The sequence below is a fragment of the Ornithodoros turicata genome, chromosome 5 (assembly GCF_037126465.1).
Source record: "Ornithodoros turicata isolate Travis chromosome 5, ASM3712646v1, whole genome shotgun sequence".
Taxonomy (NCBI): Eukaryota; Metazoa; Arthropoda; class Arachnida; order Ixodida; family Argasidae; genus Ornithodoros; species Ornithodoros turicata.
Window position 1 is genome coordinate 70,235,121 of NC_088205.1, and position 23,508 is coordinate 70,258,628.

The 23,508-nt window shown below is 52.8% G+C and overlaps 1 protein-coding gene and 1 long non-coding RNA gene across 4 annotated transcripts in view; one reads left to right on the forward strand and one right to left on the reverse strand.

Moving 5' to 3' along the window:
* LOC135394668 (hemicentin-1-like) overlaps positions 1 to 23,508 on the forward strand; it is a 424,972-nt gene that overhangs the window by 279,733 nt on the left and 121,731 nt on the right. The gene's annotated exons all lie outside the window — the stretch shown is intronic.
* LOC135394667 (uncharacterized) lies at positions 1,646 to 23,332 on the reverse strand. Its single transcript, XR_010422959.1, has 2 exons — positions 16,523 to 23,332; positions 1,646 to 16,198 (listed from the first exon to the last, which is right to left on the reverse strand). It is a non-coding gene; the product is annotated as an uncharacterized LOC135394667 (long non-coding RNA).

Below are 23,508 nucleotides of genomic sequence, written 5' to 3' on the forward strand. Positions count from 1 at the left end.
ATGACCAGACTCTCTTCTTTTATGCAACGGCTCTGCATTGAACAAGCGCCATCAAGCATGCAACGTGTCAACTTGTCAGGGAGCATTGAATCCAATACTTTTTCAGAACTTGACCCTTTACACGCATGGCTCCGTCCAAATACCCAAATCCGTCCAAACACTGCAATCACACGTTTCGCCGTTATTAACGTGTCTGTCGCCAGTCGAAAGCCACTGATAATGGGGGGTCGTTCGACAAGGCCGTCAGTCGGAATAAAACTGTGTCGTTCTTTCCACTTTGGCGCAATAAAGGGTGAGCCAAAAGTTCCCAAACGCAAATTTCACCGAGCATACTTCGCTCAGCGATGCATTTTGGGTTGTGAATTTTTTTTAGAAACCTCGTGAAAAACCCCGTGATTTTGACTGGAATAGCGTGTTAAGGGATAGGCTTCAGAATCCATGCACAAAAATGCTACCTTTGACAGATATGTGGGGCCGGTTGGTACAGCTCTCGTCAACTTTAATAATAACACTGGAAAAAATATGGTCTCATTTCCCAAGTGAACAAAATCCTTACGTCAAACTAACAGAATAATTTTATTCAATTAAGATTTCCTCACGGCCCCAAGGGTTGCTGTAATCGCGCTCGGGAACAAGACCACATTTTTTCAGTGTTATTATTAAGGTTGACAGGAGCTGTACAGGAGCAGAGACAGGACGGGTCGCACTTTAAACCTCTACTGTGCAAATGCCACACAGTTTTCCTGGCATTTGCACAGTCAAGGTTGAAAGTGCGACCCGTCCAGTCTCTGCCCTTTGTTCCTTGTTGTCGCTTTTTGCCAGCAATGCTACCTTTGCTTGGCTGATCTATTTCAATTAACAAAATTAGCTTAATTAATGCGTGACACGAATGCGGCCTCAGTCTTTGGCCAAAGTCTGTTTTACTACATTTCAAGTAGTCTCATAATTTCTAAAGTAAAATCAATTTTACTCACATACACACCCTGTATATCGGAAACGCAACGATTTATCGTCATAGTCTTTGCACGCCATGCGTAGCGCTGACCTTGCTTTAAAGTAGCACAGAAGTCATTTTTAACACCCAGTTTTCTTCCTGTAAAGTAGGCCAGAAAGATGCACCATGCGAAGTAATTTACACCACAGAGTCATAATTATCGCAGAAATTGAATTTAAAATACGCCGCAAAAAGCGACCGCGCGCAAAGGTGGTGAAGAGCAGTACCAGCCTGTGATCTGCCTGGAACCTCGCGCTGACGCTATAAGGAGCGCGCTCGCTGTCTCTCTCTGCGATCTACTCTACAGTATGGGGATCCCGGACCACGTCTGTGCATTCGACGATAGGTGAGACCAGAGAGAAATATGCTGTTCGTTTAGTGAAGTAAACGCAAACCATTTAGAGAATACGAGTCAGAAGGAGCAGTTTTCCTATGCGTAATTTTCTCTGGTAAGGCGAATATCGATCTGTCACTCCTTGGCCCACACCGGTGCTCCATATGGCGATTCACTACGTCGGCACCAAAGACTGAGCCGCCTGTACACCAGTCCGGAGAGGAAAAAGACCAATAGCCAACAGCGAAATCTTTTTCGAAGTGGTTCCATTACATTCCACGCCGCATAGCTCAGGTGAATTCAACCACGCAACAAAATTATAGGACGCGATTCTTTTTATTGTTCGGGAGGCAGTGCGCAAGAAGGCAGTTACGTTCCGAGTTCCGTTGGTTGTAGCCGCTGTTGAAGCCACTGAGCAAGTGAATTGCTCGCCTTTGTGCCGCTTCAGGACGAATCTTGTCATGTCTTGTCCTAATGTCAGTTGTGCTCCGGAAAGGTGGTAGTCGGCCACACCGCTGGGATGCTTGGGAGGGCTTGCGTTGCGAAGCCGTCCCCTATGTTGGTGTTATTGATGTCGTTCGAACAACAGCCGATCTAGTCGGCCAAACCACTACGGCTCTTTCGTTTCTGCAGATGTCTTTCTTCTTGCACCTCTGAAAGCAAAAGATGCCTGGGAGGTCTTGCGTTGCATACTGAGAGGAACAAGACGTTCTTCAGTTAGTCTCTGCTGTTGGCCTGTAACAGCCGATCTAGTCGGCCAAACCGCTACGGCTCTTTCGTTTCTGCAGCGCCCTTGGAAAGTGGCCTCGTTGCAGAAGCGGGCGAACGAAGCCATTGTAAAGCCAGTGAATTGCTCGCCTTCGGGCCCTCGCCCTCAACGCTTCTGGATGATTCTGAAGGACTTCATGCAGTTGCGAAGCCGTCCCCTATGCATCTCCGTCGTATATTGGTATTATGGATGTTGTTCTTGCACTTCTGAAAGCAAAAGATGCCTGGGAGGGCTTGCGTTGCATACTGACAGGAACAAGACGTTCTTCTGTTAGTCTCTGCTGTTGGCCTGTAACAGCCGATCTAGTCGGCCAAACCGCTACGGCTCTTTCGTTTCTGCAGCGCCCTTGGAAAGTGGCCTCGTTGCAGAAGCGGGCGAACGAAGCCATTGTAAAGCCAGTGAATTGCTCGCCTTCGGGCCCTCGCCCTCAACGCTTCTGGATGATTCTGAAGGACTTCATGCAGTTGCGAAGCCGTCCCCTATGCATCTCCGTCGTATGTTGGTATTATGGATGTCGTTCTTCTTGCACCTCGGGAAGCAAAAGATGCCTGGGAGGGCCTGCGTTGCATACTGACAGGAACAAGACGTTCTTCAGTTAGTCTCTGCTGTTGGCCTGTAACAGCCGATCTAGTCGGCCAAACCGCTACGGCTCTTTCGTTTCTGCAGCGCCCTTGGAAAGTGGCCTCGTTGCAGAAGCGGGCGAACGAAGCCATTGTAAAGCCAGAGAATTGCTCGCCTTCGGGCCCTCGCCCTCAACGCTTCTGGATGATTCTGAAGGACTTCATGCAGTTGCGAAGCCGTCCCCTATGCATCTCCGTCGTATATTGGTATTATGGATGTTGTTCTTGCACTTCTGAAAGCAAAAGATGCCTGGGAGGGCTTGCGTTGCATACTGACAGGAACAAGACGTTCTTCAGTTAGTCTCTGCTGTTGCCCTGTAACAGCCGATCTAGTCGGCCAAACCGCTACGGCTCTTTCGTTTCTGCAGCGCCCTTGGAAAGGGGCCTCGTTGCAGAAGCGGGCGAGCGAAGCCATTGTAAAGCCAGTGAACTGCTCGCCTTCGGGCCCTCGCCCTCAACGCTTCTGGATGATTCTGAAGGACTTCATGCAGTTGCGAAGCCATCCCCTATGCATCTCCGTCGTATGTTGGTATTATGGATGTCGTTCTTCTTGCACCTCGGGAAGCAAAAGATGCCTGGGAGGGCCTGCGTTGCATACTGACAGGAACAAGACGTTCTTCAGTTAGTCTCTGCTGTTGGCCTGTAACAGCCGATCTAGTCGGCCAAACCGCTACGGCTCTTTCGTTTCTGCAGCGCCCTTGGAAATTGGCCTCGTTGGAGAAGCGGGCGAACGAAGCAATTGTAAAGCCAGTGAATTGCTCGCCTTCGGGCCCTCGCCCTCAACGCTTCTGGATGATTCTGAAGGACTTCATGCAGTTGCGAAGCCGTCCCCTATGCATCTCCGTCGTATATTGGTATTATGGATGTTGTTCTTGCACTTCTGAAAGCAAAAGATGCCTGGGAGGGCTTGCGTTGCATACTGACAGGAACAAGACGTTCTTCAGTTAGTCTCTGCTGTTGCCCTGTAACAGCCGATCTAGTCGGCCAAACCGCTACGGCTCTTTCGTTTCTGCAGCGCCCTTGGAAAGGGGCCTCGTTGCAGAAGCGGGCGAGCGAAGCCATTGTAAAGCCAGTGAACTGCTCGCCTTCGGGCCCTCGCCCTCAACGCTTCTGGATGATTCTGAAGGACTTCATGCAGTTGCGAAGCCATCCCCTATGCATCTCCGTCGTATGTTGGTATTATGGATGTCGTTCTTCTTGCACCTCGGGAAGCAAAAGATGCCTGGGAGGGCCTGCGTTGCATACTGACAGGAACAACACGTTCTTCAGTTAGTCTCTGCTGTTGGCCTGTAACAGCCGATCTAGTCGGCCAAACCGCTACGGCTCTTTCGTTTCTGCAGCGCCCTTGGAAAGTGGCCTCGTTGCAGAAGCGGGCGAGCGAAGCCATTGTAAAGCCAGTGAATTGCTCGCCTTCGGGCCCTCGCCCTCAACGCTTCTGGATGATTCTGAAGGACTTCATGCTGTTGCGAAGCCGTCCCCTATGCATCTCCATCGTATATTGGTATTATGGATGTTGTTCTTGCACTTCTGAAAGCAAAAGATGCCTGGGAGGGCTTGCGTTGCGTACTGACAGGAACAAGACGTTCTTCAGTTAGTCTCTGCTGTTGGCCTGTAACAGCCGATCTAGTCGGCCAAACCGCTACGGCTCTTTCGTTTCTGCAGCGCCCTTGGAAAGTGGCCTCGTTGCAGAAGCGGGCGAGCGAAGCCATTGTAAAGCCAGTGAACTGCTCGCCTTCGGGCCCTCGCCCTCAACGCTTCTGGATGATTCTGAAGGACTTCATGCAGTTGCGAAGCCATCCCCTATGCATCTCCGTCGTATGTTGGTATTATGGATGTCGTTCTTCTTGCACCTCGGGAAGCAAAAGATGCCTGGGAGGGCCTGCGTTGCATACTGACAGGAACAAGACGTTCTTCAGTTAGTCTCTGCTGTTGGCCTGTAACAGCCGATCTAGTCGGCCAAACCGCTACGGCTCTTTCGTTTCTGCAGCGCCCTTGGAAAGTGGCCTCGTTGCAGAAGCGGGCGAGCGAAGCCATTGTAAAGCCAGTGAATTGCTCGCCTTCGGGCCCTCGCCCTCAACGCTTCTGGATGATTCTGAAGGACTTCATGCAGTTGCGAAGCCGTCCCCTATGCATCTCAGTCTATGTTGGTGTTATTGATGTCGTTCTTCTTGCATCTCGGGAAGCAAAAGATGCCTGGGAGGGCTTGCGTTGCATACTGACAGGAACTAGGCGTTCTTCAGTTAGTCTCTGCTGTTTGCCTGTAACAGCCGATCTAGTCGGCCAAACGGCTACGGCTCTTTCGTTTCTGCAGCGCCCTTGGAAAGTGGCCTCGTTGCAGAAGCGGGCGAGCGAAGCCATTCTAAAGCCAGTGAATTGCTCGCCTTCGGGCCCTCGCCCTCAACGCTTCTGGATGATTCTGAAGGACTTCATGCCGTTGCGAAGCCGTCCCCTATGCATCTCCGTCGTATATTGGTATTATGGATGTTGTTCTTGCACTTCCAAAAGATGCCTGGGAGGGCTTGCGTTGCATACTGACAGGAACAAGACGTTCTTCAGTTAGTCTCTGCTGTTGGCCTGTAACAGCCGATCTAGTCGGCCAAACCGCTACGGCTCTTTCGTTTCTGCAGCGCCCTTGGAAAGTGGCCTCGTTGCAGAAGCGGGCGAGCGAAGCCATTGTAAAGCCAGTGAATTGCTCGCCTTCGGGCCCTCGCCCTCAACGCTTCTGGATGATTCTGAAGGACTTCATGCAGTTGCGAAGCCATCCCCTATGCATCTCCGTCGTATGTTGGTATTATGGATGTCGTTCTTCTTGCACCTCGGGAAGCAAAAGATGCCTGGGAGGGCTTCCGTTGCATACTGAGAGGAACAAGACGTTCTTCAGTTAGTCTCTGCTGTTGGCCTGTAACAGCAGATCTAGTCGGCCAAACCGCTACGGCTCTTTTCGTTTCTGCAGCGCCCTTGGAAAGTGGCTTCGTTGCAGAAGCGGGCGAGCGAAGCCATTGTAAAGCCACTGAATTGCTCGCCTTCGGGCCTCGCCTTCAACGCTTCTGGATAATTCTGAAGGACTTCATGCAGTTGCGAAGCCGTCCCATATGCATCTCCGTCGTATGTTGGTATTATGGATGTCGTTCTTCTTGAATCTCGGGAAGCAAAAGATGCCTGGGAGGGCTTGCGTTGCATACTGACAGGAACTAGGCGTTCTTCAGTTAGTCTCTGCTGTTTGCCTGTAACAGCCGATCTAGTCGGGCAAACGGCTACGGCTCTTTCGTTTCTGCAGCGCCCTTGGAAAGTGGCATCGTTGCAGAAGCGGGCGAGCGAAGCCATTGTAAAGCCAGTGAATTGCTCGCCTTCGGGCCCTCGCCCTCAACGCTTCTGGATGATTCTGAAGGACTTCATGCCGTTGCGAAGCCGTCCCCTATGCATCTCCGTCGTATATTGGTATTATGGATGTTGTTCTTGCACTTCCAAAAGATGCCTGGGAGGGCTTGCGTTGCATACTGACAGGAACAAGACGTTCTTCAGTTAGTCTCTGCTGTTGGCCTGTAACAGCCGATCTAGTCGGCCAAACCGCTACGGCTCTTTCGTTTCTGCAGCGCCCTTGGAAAGTGGCCTCGTTGCAGAAGCGGGCGAGCGAAGCCATTGTAAAGCCAGTGAATTGCTCGCCTTCGGGCCCTCGCCCTCAACGCTTCTGGATGATTCTGAAGGACTTCATGCAGTTGCGAAGCCATCCCCTATGCATCTCCGTCGTATGTTGGTATTATGGATGTCGTTCTTCTTGCACCTCGGGAAGCAAAAGATGCCTGGGAGGGCTTCCGTTGCATACTGAGAGGAACAAGACGTTCTTCAGTTAGTCTCTGCTGTTGGCCTGTAACAGCAGATCTAGTCGGCCAAACCGCTACGGCTCTTTCGTTTCTGCAGCGCCCTTGGAAAGTGGCCTCGTTGCAGAAGCGGGCGAGCGAAGCCATTGTAAAGCCAGTGAATTGCTCGCCTTCGGGCCCTCGCCCTCAACGCTTCTGGATGATTCTGAAGGACTTCATGCAGTTGCGAAGCCATCCCCTATGCATCTCCGTCGTATGTTGGTATTATGGATGTCGTTCTTCTTGCACCTCGGGAAGCAAAAGATGCCTGGGAGGGCTTCCGTTGCATACTGAGAGGAACAAGACGTTCTTCAGTTAGTCTCTGCTGTTGGCCTGTAACAGCAGATCTAGTCGGCCAAACCGCTACGGCTCTTTTCGTTTCTGCAGCGCCCTTGGAAAGTGGCTTCGTTGCAGAAGCGGGCGAGCGAAGCCATTGTAAAGCCACTGAATTGCTCGCCTTCGGGCCTCGCCTTCAACGCTTCTGGATAATTCTGAAGGACTTCATGCAGTTGCGAAGCCGTCCCATATGCATCTCCGTCGTATGTTGGTATTATGGATGTCGTTCTTCTTGAATCTCGGGAAGCAAAAGATGCCTGGGAGGGCTTGCGTTGCATACTGACAGGAACTAGGCGTTCTTCAGTTAGTCTCTGCTGTTTGCCTGTAACAGCCGATCTAGTCGGGCAAACGGCTACGGCTCTTTCGTTTCTGCAGCGCCCTTGGAAAGTGGCATCGTTGCAGAAGCGGGCGAGCGAAGCCATTGTAAAGCCAGTGAATTGCTCGCCTTCGGGCCCTCGCCCTCAACGCTTCTGGATGATTCTGAAGGACTTCATGCCGTTGCGAAGCCGTCCCCTATGCATCTCCGTCGTATATTGGTATTATGGATGTTGTTCTTGCACTTCCAAAAGATGCCTGGGAGGGCTTGCGTTGCATACTGACAGGAACAAGACGTTCTTCAGTTAGTCTCTGCTGTTGGCCTGTAACAGCCGATCTAGTCGGCCAAACCGCTACGGCTCTTTCGTTTCTGCAGCGCCCTTGGAAAGTGGCCTCGTTGCAGAAGCGGGCGAGCGAAGCCATTGTAAAGCCAGTGAATTGCTCGCCTTCGGGCCCTCGCCCTCAACGCTTCTGGATGATTCTGAAGGACTTCATGCAGTTGCGAAGCCATCCCCTATGCATCTCCGTCGTATGTTGGTATTATGGATGTCGTTCTTCTTGCACCTCGGGAAGCAAAAGATGCCTGGGAGGGCTTCCGTTGCATACTGAGAGGAACAAGACGTTCTTCAGTTAGTCTCTGCTGTTGGCCTGTAACAGCAGATCTAGTCGGCCAAACCGCTACGGCTCTTTCGTTTCTGCAGCGCCCTTGGAAAGTGGCCTCGTTGCAGAAGCGGGCGAGCGAAGCCATTGTAAAGCCAGTGAATTGCTCGCCTTCGGGCCCTCGCCCTCAACGCTTCTGGATGATTCTGAAGGACTTCATGCAGTTGCGAAGCCATCCCCTATGCATCTCCGTCGTATGTTGGTATTATGGATGTCGTTCTTCTTGCACCTCGGGAAGCAAAAGATGCCTGGGAGGGCTTCCGTTGCATACTGAGAGGAACAAGACGTTCTTCAGTTAGTCTCTGCTGTTGGCCTGTAACAGCAGATCTAGTCGGCCAAACCGCTACGGCTCTTTCGTTTCTGCAGCGCCCTTGGAAAGTGGCCTCGTTGCAGAAGCGGGCGAGCGAAGCCATTGTAAAGCCAGTGAATTGCTCGCCTTCGGGCCCTCGCCCTCAACGCTTCTGGATGATTCTGAAGGACTTCATGCAGTTGCGAAGCCATCCCCTATGCATCTCCGTCGTATGTTGGTATTATGGATGTCGTTCTTCTTGCACCTCGGGAAGCAAAAGATGCCTGGGAGGGCCTGCGTTGCATACTGACAGGAACACGACGTTCTTTAGTTAGTCTCTGCTGTTGGCCTGTAACAGCCGATCTAGTCGGCCAAACCGCTACGGCTCTTTCGTTTCTGCAGCGCCCTTGGAAAGTGGCCTCGTTGCAGAAGCGGGCGAGCGAAGCCATTGTAAAGCCAGTGAATTGCTCGCCTTCGGGCCCTCGCCCTCAACGCTTCTAGATGATTCTGAAGGACTTCATGCAGTTGCGAAGCCGTCCCCTATGCATCTTAGTCTATGTTGGTGTTATTGATGTCGTTCTTCTTGCATCTCGGGAAGCAAAAGATGCCTGGGAGGGCTTGCGTTGCATACTGACAGGAACAAGACGTTCTTCAGTTAGTCTCAGCTGTTGGCCTGTAACAGCCAATCTAGTCGGCCAAACCGCTACGGCTCTTTCGTTTCTGCAGCGCCCTTGGAAAGTGGCCTGGTTGCAGAAGCGGGCGAGCGAAGCCATTGTAAAGCCAGTGAATTGCTCGCCTTCGGTCCCTCGCCCTCCGCTTCTGGATGATTCTGGACTTCATGCAGTTGCGAAGCCGTCCCCTATGCATCTCCGTCGTGTGTTGTTCTTATTGATGTCGTTCTTCTTGCACCTCGGGAAGCAAAAGATGCCTGGGAGGGCTTGCGTTGCATACTGACAGGAACTAGGCGTTCTTCAGTTAGTCTCTGCTGTTTGCCTGTAACAGCCGATCTAGTCGGCCAAACCGCTACGGCTCTTTCGTTTCTGCAGCGCCCTTGGAAAGTGGCCTCGTTGCAGAAGCGGGCAAGCGAAGCCATTGTAAAGCCAGTGAATTGCTCGCCTTCGGGCCCTCGCCCTCAACGCTTCTGGATGATTCTGAAGGACTTCATGCAGTTGCGAAGCCATCCCCTATGCATCTCCGTCGTTATGTTGGTATTATGGATGTCGTTCTTCTTGCACCTCGGGAAGCAAAAGATGCCTGGGAGGGCTTCCGTTGCATACTGAGAGGAACAAGACGTTCTTCAGTTAGTCTCTGCTGTTGGCCTGTAACAGCAGATCTAGTCGGCCAAACCGCTACGGCTCTTTCGTTTCTGCAGCGCCCTTGGAAAGTGGCCTCGTTGCAGAAGCGGGCGAGCGAAGCCATTGTAAAGCCAGTGAATTGCTCGCCTTCGGGCCTCGCCTTCAACGCTTCTGGATAATTCTGAAGGACTTCATGCAGTTGCGAAGCCGTCCCCTATGCATCTCCGTCGTATGTTGGTATTATGGATGTCGTTCTTCTTGCACCTCGGGAAGCAAAAGATGCCTGGGAGGGCTTGCGTTGCATACTGACAGGAACTAGGCGTTCTTCAGTTAGTCTCTGCTGTTTGCCTGTAACAGCCGATCTAGTCGGCCAAACGGCTACGGCTCTTTCGTTTCTGCAGCGCCCTTGGAAAGTGGCCTCGTTGCAGAAGCGGGCGAGCGAAGCCATTCTAAAGCCAGTGAATTGCTCGCCTTCGGGCCCTCGCCCTCAACGCTTCTGGATGATTCTGAAGGACTTCATGCCGTTGCGAAGCCGTCCCCTATGCATCTCCGTCGTATATTGGTATTATGGATGTTGTTCTTGCACTTCCAAAAGATGCCTGGGAGGGCTTGCGTTGCATACTGACAGGAACAAGACGTTCTTCAGTTAGTCTCTGCTGTTGGCCTGTAACAGCCGATCTAGTCGGCCAAACCGCTACGGCTCTTTCGTTTCTGCAGCGCCCTTGGAAAGTGGCCTCGTTGCAGAAGCGGGCGAGCGAAGCCATTGTAAAGCCAGTGAATTGCTCGCCTTCGGGCCCTCGCCCTCAACGCTTCTGGATGATTCTGAAGGACTTCATGCAGTTGCGAAGCCATCCCCTATGCATCTCCGTCGTATGTTGGTATTATGGATGTCGTTCTTCTTGCACCTCGGGAAGCAAAAGATGCCTGGGAGGGCTTCCGTTGCATACTGAGAGGAACAAGACGTTCTTCAGTTAGTCTCTGCTGTTGGCCTGTAACAGCAGATCTAGTCGGCCAAACCGCTACGGCTCTTTTCGTTTCTGCAGCGCCCTTGGAAAGTGGCCTCGTTGCAGAAGCGGGCGAGCGAAGCCATTGTAAAGCCAGTGAATTGCTCGTCTTCGGGCCTCGCCTTCAACGCTTCTGGATAATTCTGAAGGACTTCATGCAGTTGCGAAGCCGTCCCATATGCATCTCCGTCGTATGTTGGTATTATGGATGTCGTTCTTCTTGAATCTCGGGAAGCAAAAGATGCCTGGGAGGGCTTGCGTTGCATACTGACAGGAACTAGGCGTTCTTCAGTTAGTCTCTGCTGTTTGCCTGTAACAGCCGATCTAGTCGGCCAAACGGCTACGGCTCTTTCGTTTCTGCAGCGCCCTTGGAAAGTGGCCTCGTTGCAGAAGCGGGCGAGCGAAGCCATTGTAAAGCCAGTGAATTGCTCGCCTTCGGGCCCTCGCCCTCAACGCTTCTGGATGATTCTGAAGGACTTCATGCCGTTGCGAAGCCGTCCCCTATGCATCTCCGTCGTATATTGGTATTATGGATGTTGTTCTTGCACTTCCAAAAGATGCCTGGGAGGGCTTGCGTTGCATACTGACAGGAACAAGACGTTCTTCAGTTAGTCTCTGCTGTTGGCCTGTAACAGCCGATCTAGTCGGCCAAACCGCTACGGCTCTTTCGTTTCTGCAGCGCCCTTGGAAAGTGGCCTCGTTGCAGAAGCGGGCGAGCGAAGCCATTGTAAAGCCAGTGAATTGCTCGCCTTCGGGCCCTCGCCCTCAACGCTTCTGGATGATTCTGAAGGACTTCATGCAGTTGCGAAGCCATCCCCTATGCATCTCCGTCGTATGTTGGTATTATGGATGTCGTTCTTCTTGCACCTCGGGAAGCAAAAGATGCCTGGGAGGGCTTCCGTTGCATACTGAGAGGAACAAGACGTTCTTCAGTTAGTCTCTGCTGTTGGCCTGTAACAGCAGATCTAGTCGGCCAAACCGCTACGGCTCTTTCGTTTCTGCAGCGCCCTTGGAAAGTGGCCTCGTTGCAGAAGCGGGCGAGCGAAGCCATTGTAAAGCCAGTGAATTGCTCGCCTTCGGGCCTCGCCTTCAACGCTTCTGGATAATTCTGAAGGACTTCATGCAGTTGCGAAGCCGTCCCATATGCATCTCCGTCGTATGTTGGTATTATGGATGTCGTTCTTCTTGCACCTCGGGAAGCAAAAGATGCCTGGGAGGGCCTGCGTTGCATACTGACAGGAACACGACGTTCTTTAGTTAGTCTCTGCTGTTGGCCTGTAACAGCCGATCTAGTCGGCCAAACCGCTACGGCTCTTTCGTTTCTGCAGCGCCCTTGGAAAGTGGCCTCGTTGCAGAAGCGGGCGAGCGAAGCCATTGTAAAGCCAGTGAATTGCTCGCCTTCGGGCCCTCGCCCTCAACGCTTCTAGATGATTCTGAAGGACTTCATGCAGTTGCGAAGCCGTCCCCTATGCATCTTAGTCTATGTTGGTGTTATTGATGTCGTTCTTCTTGCATCTCGGGAAGCAAAAGATGCCTGGGAGGGCTTGCGTTGCATACTGACAGGAACAAGACGTTCTTCAGTTAGTCTCAGCTGTTGGCCTGTAACAGCCAATCTAGTCGGCCAAACCGCTACGGCTCTTTCGTTTCTGCAGCGCCCTTGGAAAGTGGCCTGGTTGCAGAAGCGGGCGAGCGAAGCCATTGTAAAGCCAGTGAATTGCTCGCCTTCGGTCCCTCGCCCTCCGCTTCTGGATGATTCTGGACTTCATGCAGTTGCGAAGCCGTCCCCTATGCATCTCCGTCGTGTGTTGTTCTTATTGATGTCGTTCTTCTTGCACCTCGGGAAGCAAAAGATGCCTGGGAGGGCTTGCGTTGCATACTGACAGGAACTAGGCGTTCTTCAGTTAGTCTCTGCTGTTTGCCTGTAACAGCCGATCTAGTCGGCCAAACCGCTACGGCTCTTTCGTTTCTGCAGTGCCCTTGGAAAGTGGCCTCGTTGCAGAAGCGGGCAAGCGAAGCCATTGTAAAGCCAGTGAATTGCTCGCCTTCGGGCCCTCGCCCTCAACGCTTCTGGATGATTCTGAAGGACTTCATGCAGTTGCGAAGCCATCCCCTATGCATCTCCGTCGTTATGTTGGTATTATGGATGTCGTTCTTCTTGCACCTCGGGAAGCAAAAGATGCCTGGGAGGGCCTGCGTTGCATACTGACAGGAACAAGACGTTCTTCAGTTAGTCTCTGCTGTTGGCCTGTAACAGCCGATCTAGTCGGCCAAACCGCTACGGCTCTTTCGTTTATGCAGCGCCCGTGGAAAGTGGCCTCGTTGCAGAAGCGGGCGAGCGAAGCCATTGTAAAGCCAGTGAATTGCTCGCCTTCGGGCCCTCGCCCTCAACGCTTCTGGATGATTCTGAAGGACTTCATGCAGTTGCGAAGCCGTCCCCTATGCATCTCAGTCTATGTTGGTGTTATTGATGTCGTTCTTCTTGCATCTCGGGAAGCAAAAGATGCCTGGGAGGGCTTGCGTTGCATACTGACAGGAACTAGGCGTTCTTCAGTTAGTCTCTGCTGTTTGCCTGTAACAGCCGATCTAGTCGGCCAAACGGCTACGGCTCTTTCGTTTCTGCAGCGCCCTTGGAAAGTGGCCTCGTTGCAGAAGCGGGCGAGCGAAGCCATTGTAAAGCCAGTGAATTGCTCGCCTTCGGGCCCTCGCCTTCAACGCTTCTGGATGATTCTGAAGGACTTCATGCCGTTGCGAAGCCGTCCCCTATGCATCTCCGTCGTATATTGGTATTATGGATGTTGTTCTTGCACTTCTGAAAGCAAAAGATGCCTGGGAGGGCTTGCGTTGCATACTGACAGGAACAAGACGTTCTTCAGTTAGTCTCTGCTGTTGGCCTGTAACAGCCGATCTAGTCGGCCAAACCGCTACGGCTCTTTCGTTTCTGCAGCGCTCTTGGAAAGTGGCCTCGTTGCAGAAGCGGGCGAGCGAAGCCATTGTAAAGCCAGTGAATTGCTCGCCTTCGCGCCCTCGCCCTCAACGCTTCTGGATGATTCTGAAGGACTTCATGCAGTTGCGAAGCCATCCCCTATGCATCTCCGTCGTTATGTTGGTATTATGGATGTCGTTCTTCTTGCACCTCGGGAAGCAAAAGATGCCTGGGAGGGCCTGCGTTGCATACTGACAGGAACAAGACGTTCTTCAGTTAGTCTCTGCTGTTGGCCTGTAACAGCCGATCTAGTCGGCCAAACCGCTACGGCTCTTTCGTTTATGCAGCGCCCGTGGAAAGTGGCCTCGTTGCAGAAGCGGGCGAGCGAAGCCATTGTAAAGCCAGTGAATTGCTCGCCTTCGGGCCCTCGCCCTCAACGCTTCTGGATGATTCTGAAGGACTTCATGCAGTTGCGAAGCCGTCCCCTATGCATCTCAGTCTATGTTTGTGTTATTGATGTCGTTCTTCTTGCATCTCGGGAAGCAAAAGATGCCTGGGAGGGCTTGCGTTGCATACTGACAGGAACTAGGCGTTCTTCAGTTAGTCTCTGCTGTTTGCCTGTAACAGCCGACCTAGTCGGCCAAACGGCTACGGCTCTTTCGTTTCTGCAGCGCCCTTGGAAAGTGGCCTCGTTGCAGAAGCGGGCGAGCGAAGCCATTGTAAAGCCAGTGAATTGCTCGCCTTCGGGCCCTCGCCCTCAACGCTTCTGGATGATTCTGAAGGACTTCATGCAGTTGCGAAGCCATCCCCTATGCATCTCGGTCGTATGTTGGCATTATGGATGTCGTTCTTGCACCTCGGGAAGCAAAAGATGCCTGGGAGGGCCTGCGTTGCATACTGACAGGAACAAGAAGTTCCTCAGTTAGTCTCTGCTGTTGGCCTGTAACAGCCGATCTAGTCGGCCAAACCGCTACGGCTCTTTCGTTTCTGCAGCGCCCTTGGAAAGTGGCCTCGTTGCAGAAGCGGGCGAGCGAAGCCATTGTAAAGCCAGTGAATTGCTCGCCTTCGCGCCCTCGCATTCAACGCTTCTGGATGATTCTGAAGGACTTCATGCAGTTGCGAAGCCGTCCCCTATGCATCTCCGTCGTTATGTTGGTATTATGGATGTCGTTCTTCTTGCACCTCGGGAAGCAAAAGATGCCTGGGAGGGCCTGCGTTGCATACTGACAGGAACAAGACGTTCTTCAGTTAGTCTCTGCTGTTGGCCTCTAACAGCCGATCTAGTCGGCCAAACCGCTACGGCTCTTTCGTTTATGCAGCGCCCGTGGAAAGTGGCCTCGTTGCAGAAGCGGGCGAGCGAAGCCATTGTAAAGCCAGTGAATTGCTCGCCTTCGGGCCCTCGCCCTCAACGCTTCTGGATGATTCTGAAGGACTTCATGCAGTTGCGAAGCCGTCCCCTATGCATCTCAGTCTATGTTTGTGTTATTGATGTCGTTCTTCTTGCATCTCGGGAAGCAAAAGATGCCTGGGAGGGCTTGCGTTGCATACTGACAGGAACTAGGCGTTCTTCAGTTAGTCTCTGCTGTTTGCCTGTAACAGCCGACCTAGTCGGCCAAACGGCTACGGCTCTTTCGTTTCTGCAGCGCCCTTGGAAAGTGGCCTCGTTGCAGAAGCGGGCGAGCGAAGCCATTGTAAAGCCAGTGAATTGCTCGCCTTCGGGCCCTCGCCCTCAACGCTTCTGGATGATTCTGAAGGACTTCATGCCGTTGCGAAGCCGTCCCCTATGCATCTCCGTCGTATATTGGTATTATGGATGTTGTTCTTGCACTTCTGAAAGCAAAAGATGCCTGGGAGGGCTTGCGTTGCATACTGACAGGAACAAGACGTTCTACAGTTAGTCTCTGCTGTTGGCCTGTAACAGCCGATCTAGTCGGCCAAACCGCTACGGCTCTTTCGTTTCTGCAGCGCCCTTGGAAAGTGGCCTGGTTGCAGAAGCGGGCGAGCGAAGCCATTGTAAAGCCAGTGAATTGCTCGCCTTCGCGCCCTCGCCCTCAACGCTTCTGGATGATTCTGAAGGACTTCATGCAGTTGCGAAGCCGTCCCCTATGCATCTCCGTCGTTATGTTGGTATTATGGATGTCGTTCTTCTTGCACCTCGGGAAGCAAAAGATGCCTGGGAGGGCCTGCGTTGCATACTGACAGGAACAAGACGTTCTTCAGTTAGTCTCTGCTGTTGGCCTGTAACAGCCGATCTAGTCGGCCAAACCGCTACGGCTCTTTCGTTTATGCAGCGCCCGTGGAAAGTGGCCTCGTTGCAGAAGCGGGCGAGCGAAGCCATTGTAAAGCCAGTGAATTGCTCGCCTTCGGGCCCTCGCCCTCAACGCTTCTGGATGATTCTGAAGGACTTCATGCAGTTGCGAAGCCATCCCCTATGCATCTCCGTCGTTATGTTGGTATTATGGATGTCGTTCTTGCACCTCGGGAAGCAAAAGATGCCTGGGAGGGCCTGCGTTGCATACTGACAGGAACAAGACGTTCTTCAGTTAGTCTCTGCTGTTGGCCTGTAACAGCCGATCTAGTCGGCCAAACCGCTACGGCTCTTTCGTTTCTGCAGCGCTCTTGGAAAGTGGCCTCGTTGCAGAAGCGGGCGAGCGAAGCCATTGTAAAGCCAGTGAATTGCTCGCCTTCGCGCCCTCGCATTCAACGCTTCTGGATGATTCTGAAGGACTTCATGCAGTTGCGAAGCCATCCCCTATGCATCTCCGTCGTATGTTGGTATTATGGATGTCGTTCTTCTTGCACCTCGGGAAGCAAAAGATGCCTGGGAGGGCTTGCGTTGCATACTGACAGGAACAAGAAGTTCTTCAGTTAGTCTCTGCTGTTGGCCTGTAACACCGATCTAGTCGGCCAAACCGCTACGGCTCTTTCGTTTCTGCAGCGCCCTTGGAAAGTGGCCTGGTTGCAGAAGCGGGCGAGCGAAGCCATTGTAAAGCCAGTGAATTGCTCGCCTTCGGTCCCTCGCCCTCAACGCTTCTGGATGATTCTGAAGGACTTCATGCAGTTGCGAAGCCGTCCCCTATGCATCTCCGTCGTGTGTTGGTCTTATTGATGTCGTTCTTCTTGCACCTCGGGAAGCAAAAGATGCCTGGGAGGGCTTGCGTTGCATACTGACAGGAACTAGGCGTTCTTCAGTTAGTCTCTGCTGTTTGCCTGTAACAGCCGATCTAGTCGGCCAAACCGCTACGGCTCTTTCGTTTCTGCAGCGCCCTTGGAAAGTGGCCTCGTTGCAGAAGCGGGCGAGCGAAGCCATTGTAAAGCCAGTGAATTGCTCGACTTCGGGCCCTCGCCCTCAACGCTTCTGGATGATTCTGAAGGACTTCATGCAGTTGCGAAGCCATCCCCTATGCATCTCCGTCGTTATGTTGGTATTATGGATGTCGTTCTTGCACCTCGGGAAGCAAAAGATGCCTGGGAGGGCCTGCGTTGCATACTGACAGGAACAAGACGTTCTTCAGTTAGTCTCTGCTGTTGGCCTGTAACAGCCGATCTAGTCGGCCAAACCGCTACGGCTCTTTCGTTTCTGCAGCGCCCTTGGAAAGTGGCATCGTTGCAGAAGCGGGCGAGCGAAGCCATTGTAAAGCCAGTGAATTGCTCGCCTTCGGGCCCTCGCCCTCAACGCTTCTGGATGATTCTGAAGGACTTCATGCAGTTGCGAAGCCGTCCCCTATGCATCTCAGTCTATGTTGGTGTTATTGATGTCGTTCTTCTTGCATCTCGGGAAGCAAAAGATGCCTGGGAGGGCTTGCGTTGCATACTGACAGGAACTAGGCGTTCTTCAGTTAGTCTCTGCTGTTTGCCTGTAACAGCCGATCTAGTCGGCCAAACGGCTACGGCTCTTTCGTTTCTGCAGCGCCCTTGGAAAGTGGCCTCGTTGCAGAAGCCGGCGAGCGAAGCCATTGTAAAGCCAGTGAATTGCTCGCCTTCGGGCCCTCGCCCTCAACGCTTCTGGATGATTCTGAAGGACTTCATGCCGTTGCGAAGCCGTCCCCTATGCATCTCCGTCGTATATTGGTATTATGGATGTTGTTCTTGCACTTCTGAAAGCAAAAGATGCCTGGGAGGGCTTGCGTTGCATACTGACAGGAACAGGATGTTCTTCAGTTAGTCTCTGCTGTTGGCCTGTAACAGCCGATCTAGTCGGCCAAACCGCTACGGCTCTTTCGTTTCTGCAGCGCCCTTGGAAAGTGGCCTCGTTGCAGAAGCGGGCGAGCGAAGCCATTGTAAAGCCAGTGAATTGCTCGCCTTCGGGCCCTCGCCCTCAACGCTTCTGGATGATTCTGAAGGACTTCATGCAGTTGCGAAGCCGTCCCCTATGCATCTCAGTCTATGTTGGTGTTATTGATGTCGTTCTTCTTGCATCTCGGGAAGCAAAAGATGCCTGGGAGGGCTTGCGTTGCATACTGACAGGAACTAGGCGTTCTTCAGTTAGTCTCTGCTGTTTGCCTGTAACAGCCGATCTAGTCGGCCAAACGGCTACGGCTCTTTCGTTTCTGCAGCGCCCTTGGAAAGTGGCCTCGTTGCAGGAGCGAGCGAGCGAAGCCATTGTAAAGCCAGTGAATTGCTCGCCTTCGGGCCCTCTCCCTCAACGCTTCTGGATGATTCTGAAGGACTTCATGCCGTTGCGAAGCCGTCCCCTATGCATCTCCGTCGTATATTGGTATTATGGATGTTGTTCTTGCACTTCTGAAAGCAAAAGATGCCTGGGAGGGCTTGCGTTGCATACTGACAGGAACAAGACGTTCTTCAGTTAGTCTCTGCTGTTGGCCTGTAACAGCCGATCTAGTCGGCCAAACCGCTACGGCTCTTTCGTTTCTGCAGCGCCCTTGGAAAGTGGCCTCGTTGCAGAAGCGGGCGAGCGAAGCCATTGTAAAGCCAGTGAATTGCTCGCCTTCGGGCCCTCGCCCTCAACGCTTCTGGATGATTCTGAAGGACTTCATGCAGTTGCGAAGCCGTCCCCTATGCATCTCCGTCGTATGTTGGTATTATGGATGTCGTTCTTGTACCTCGGGAAGCAAAAGATGCCTGGGAGGGCTTGCGTTGCATACTGACAGGAACAAGACGTTCTTCAGTTAGTCTCTGCTGTTGGCCTGTAACAGCCGATCCAGTCGGCCAAACCGCTACGGCTCTTTCGCTTCTGCAGCGCCCTTGGAAAGTGGCCTCGTTGCAGAAGCGGGCGAGCGAAGCCATTGTAAAGCCAGTGAATTGCTCGCCTTCGGGCCCTCGCCCTCAACGCTTCTGGATGATTCTGAAGGACTTCATGCAGTTGCGAAGCCGTCCCCTATGCATCTCCGTCGTATGTTGGTCTTATTGATGTCTTTCTTCTTGCACCTCTGAAAGCAAAAGATGCCTGGGAGGGCTTGCGTTGCATACTGACAGGAACAAGACTTTCTTCAGTTAGTCTCTGCTGTTGGCCTGTAACAGCCGATCTAGTCGGCCAAACCGCTACGGCTCTTTGGTTTCTGCAGCGCCCTTGGAAAGTGACCTCATTGCAGAAGCGGGCGAGCGAAGCCATTGTAAAGCCAGTGAATTGCTCGCCTTCGGGCCCTCGCCCTCAACGCTTCTGGATGATTCTGAAGGACTTCATGCAGTTGCGAAGCCGTCCCCTATGCATCTCCGTCGTATGTTGGTCTTATTGATGTCTTTCTTCTTGCACCTCTGAAAGCGAAAGATGCCTGGGAGGGCTTGCGTTGCATACTGACAGGAACAAGACGTTCTTCAGTTAGTCTCTGCTGTTGGCCTGTAACAGCCGATCTAGTCGGCCAAACCGCTACGGCTCTTTCGTTTCTGCAGCGCCCTTGGAAAGTGGCCTCGTTGCAGAAGCGGGCGAGCGAAGCCATTGTAAAGCCAGTGAATTGCTCGCCTTCGGGCCCTCGCCCTCAACGCTTCTGGATGATTCTGAAGGACTTCATGCAGTTGCGAAGCCGTCCCCTACGCATCTCCGTCGTATGTTGGTCTTATTGATGTCGTTCTTCTTGCACCTCGGGAAGCAAAAGATGCCTGGGAGGGCTTGCGTTGCATACTGACAGGAACAAGACGTTCTTCAGTTAGTCTCTGCTGTTGGCCTGTAACAGCCGATCTAGTCGGCCAAACCGCTACGGCTCTTTCGTTTCTGCAGCGCCCTTGGAAAGTGGCCTCGTTGCAGAAGCGGGCGAACGAAGCCATTGTAAGGCCAGTGAATTGCTCGCCTTTGGGCCCTCGCGCTCCGCTTCTGGATGATTCTGAAGGACTTCATGCAGTTGCGAAGCCGTCCCCTATGCATCTCCGTCGTATGTTGGTCTTATTGATGTCTTTCTTCTTGCACCTCTGAAAGCGAAAGATGCCTGGGAGGGCTTGCGTTGCATACTGACAGGAACAAGACGTTCTTCAGTTAGTCTCTGCTGTTGGCCTGTAACAGCCGATCTAGTCGGCCAAACCGCTACGGCTCTTTCGTTTCTGCAGCGCCCTTGGAAAGTGGCCTCGTTGCAGAAGCGGGCGAGCGAAGCCATTGTAAAGCCAGTGAATTGCTCGCCTTCGGGCCCTCGCCCTCAACGCTTCTGGATGATTCTGAAGGACTTCATGCAGTTGCGAAGCCGTCCCCTATGCATCTCCGTCGTATATGGGTATTATGGATGTTGTTCTTGCACCTCTGAAAGCAAAAGATGCCTGGGAGGGCTTGCGTTGCATACTGCGGCTCTTTCGTTTCTGCAGCGCCCTTGGAAAGTGGCCTCGTTGCAGAAGCGGGCGAGCGAAGCCATTGTAAAGCCAGTGAATTGCTCGCCTTTGGGCCCTCGCCCTCAACGCTTCTGGATGATTCTGAAGGACTTCATGCAGTTGCGAAGCCGTCCCCTATGCATCTCCGTCGCATGTTGGTCTTATTGATGTCTTTCTTCTTGCACCTCTGAAAACAAAAGGTGCCTGGGAGGGCTTGCGTTGCATACTGACAGGAACAAGACGTTCTTCAGTTAGTCTCTGCTGTTGGCCTGTAACAGCCGATCTAGTCTGCCAAACCAATACGGCTCTTCCGTTTCTGCAGCGCCCTTGGAAAGTGGCCTCGTTGCAGAAGCGGGCGAGCGAAGCCATTGTAAAGCCAGTGAATTGCTCGCCTTCGGGCCCTCGCCCTCAACGCTTCTGAATGATTCTGAAGGACTTCATGCAGTTGCGAAGCCGTCCCCTATGCATCTCCGTCGTATGTTGGTCTTATTGATGTCTTTCTTCTTGCACCTCTGAAAGCAAAAGATGCCTGGGAGGGCTTGCGTTGCATACTGACAGGAACAAGACGTTCTTCAGTTAGTCTCTGCTGTTGGCCTGTAACAGCCGATCTAGTCGGCCAAACCGCTACGGCTCTTTGGTTTCTGCAGCGCCCTTGGAAAGTGGCCTCGTTGCAGAAGCGGGCGAGCGAAGCCATTGTAAAGCCAGTGAATTGCTCGCCTTCGGGCCCTCGCCCTCAACGCTTCTGGATGATTCTGAAGGACTTCATGCAGTTGCGAAGCCGTCCCCTATGCATCTCCGTCGTATGTTGGTCTTATTGATGTCTTTCTTCTTGCACCTCGGGAAGCAAAAGATGCCTGGGAGGGCTTGCGTTGCATACTGACAGGAACAAGACGTTCTTCAGTTAGTCTCTGCTGTTGGCCTGTAACAGCCGATCTAGTCGGCCAAACCAATACGGCTCTTTCGTTTCTGCAGCGCCCTTGGATGACCTCGTTACAGAAGCGGGCGAGCGAAGCCATTGTAAAGCCAGTGAATTGCTCGCCTTCGGGCCCTCGCCCTCAACGCTTCTGGATGATTCTGAAGGACTTCATGCAGTTGCGAAGCCGTCCCCTATGCATCTCCGTCGTATGTTGGTATTATGGATGTCGTTGTTGCACCTCGGGAAGCAAAAGATGCCTGGGAGGGCTTGCGTTGCATACTGACAGGAACAAGACGTTCCTCAGTTAGTCTCTGCTGTTGGCCTGTAACAGCCGATCTAGTCGGCCAAACCGCTACGGCTCTTTCGTTTCTGCAGCGCCCTTGGAGAGGGGCCTCGTTGCAGAAGCGGGCGAGCGAAGCCATTGTAAAGCCAGTGAATTGCTCGCCTTCGGGCCCTCGCCCTCAACGCTTCTGGTTGATTCTGAAGGACTTCATGCAGTTGCGAAGCCGTCCCCTATGCATCTCCGTCGTATGTTGGTGTTATTGATGTCGTTCTTCATGCACCTCTGAAAGCAAAAGATGCCTGGGAGGGCTTGCGTTGCATACTGACAGGAACAAGACGTTCTTCAGTTAGTCTCTGCTGCTGGCCTGTAACAGCCGATCTAGTCGGCCAAACCGCTACGGCTCTTTCGTTTCTGCAGCGCCCTTGGAAAGTGGCCTCGTTGCAGAAGCGGGCGAGCGAAGCCATTGTAAAGCCAGTGAATTGCTCGCCTTCGGGCCCTCGCCCTCAACGCTTCTGGATGATTCTGAAGGACTTCATGCAGTTGCGAAGCCGTCCCCTATGCATCTCCGTCGTATGTTGGTGTTATTGATGTCGTTCTTCATGCACCTCTGAAAGCAAAAGATGCCTGGGAGGGCTTGCGTTGCATACTGACACGAACAAGACGTTCTTCAGTTAGTCTCTGCTGTTGGCCTGTAACAGCCGATCTAGTCTGCCAAACCGCTACGGCTCTTTCGTTTCTGCAGCGCCCTTGGAAAGTGGCCTCGTTGCGAGAAGCCGGCGAGCGAAGCCATTGTAAAGCCAGTGAATTGCTCGCCTTCGGGCCCTCGCCCTCAACGCTTCTGGATGATTCTGAAGGACTTCATGCAGTTGCGAAGCAGTCCCCTATGCATCTCCGTCGTGTATGGGTATTATGGATGTTGTTCTTGCACCTCTGAAAGCAAAAGATGCCTGGGAGGGCTTGCGTTGCATACTGACAGGAACAAGACGTTCTTCAGTTAGTCTTTGCTGTTGGCCTGTAACAGCCGATCTAGTCGGCCAAACCGCTACGGCTCTTTCGTTTCTGCAGCGCCCTTGGAAAGTGGCCTCGTTGCAGAAGCGGGCGAGCGAAGCCATTGTAAAGCCAGTGAACTGCTCGCCTTCGGGCCCTCGCCCTCAACGCTTCTGGATGATTCTGAAGGACTTCATGCAGTTGCGAAGCCGTCCCCTATGCATCTCCGTCGTATATGGGTATTATGGATGTTGTTCTTGCACCTCTGAAAGCAAAAGATGCCTGGGAGGACTTGCGTTGCATACTGACAGGAACAAGACGTTCTTCAGTTAGTCTCTGCTGTTGGCCTGTAACAGCCGATCTAGTCGGCCAAACCGCTACGGCTCTTTCGTTTCTGCAGCGCCCTTGGAAAGTGGCCTCGTTGCAGAAGCGGGCGAGCGAAGCCATTGTAAAGCCAGTGAATTGCTCGCCTTCGGGCCCTCGCCCTCAACGCTTCTGGATGATTCTGAAGGACTTCATGCAGTTGCGAAGCCGTCCCCTATGCATCTCCGTCGTATGTTGGTCTTATTGATGTCGTTCTTCTTGCACCTCGGGAAGCAAAAGATGCCTGGGAGGGCTTGCGTTGCATACTGACAGGAACAAGACGTTCTTCAGTTAGTCTCTGCTGTTGGCCTGTAACAGCCGATCTAGTCGGCCAAACCGCTACGGCTCTTTCGTTTCTGCAGCGCCCTTGGAAAGTGGCCTCGTTGCAGAAGCGGGCGAGCGAAGCCATTGTAAAGCCAGTGAATTGCTCGCCTTCGGGCCCTCGCCCTCAACGCTTCTGGATGATTCTGAAGGACTTCATGCAGTTTTGAAGCCGTCCCCTATGCATCTCCGTCGTATGTTGGTCTTATTGATGTCTTTCTTCTTGCACCTCGGGAAGCAAAAGATGCCTGGGAGGGCTTGCGTTGCATACTGACAGGAACAAGACGTTCTTCAGTTAGTCTCTGCTGTTGGCCTGTAACAGCCGATCTAGTCGGCCAAACCGCTACGGCTCTTTCGTTTCTGCAGCGCCCTTGGAAAGTGGCCTCGTTGCAGAAGCGGGCGAGCGAAGCCATTGTAAAGCCAGTGAATTGCTCGCCTTCGGGCCCTCGCCCTCAACGCTTCTGGATGATTCTGAAGGACTTCATGCAGTTG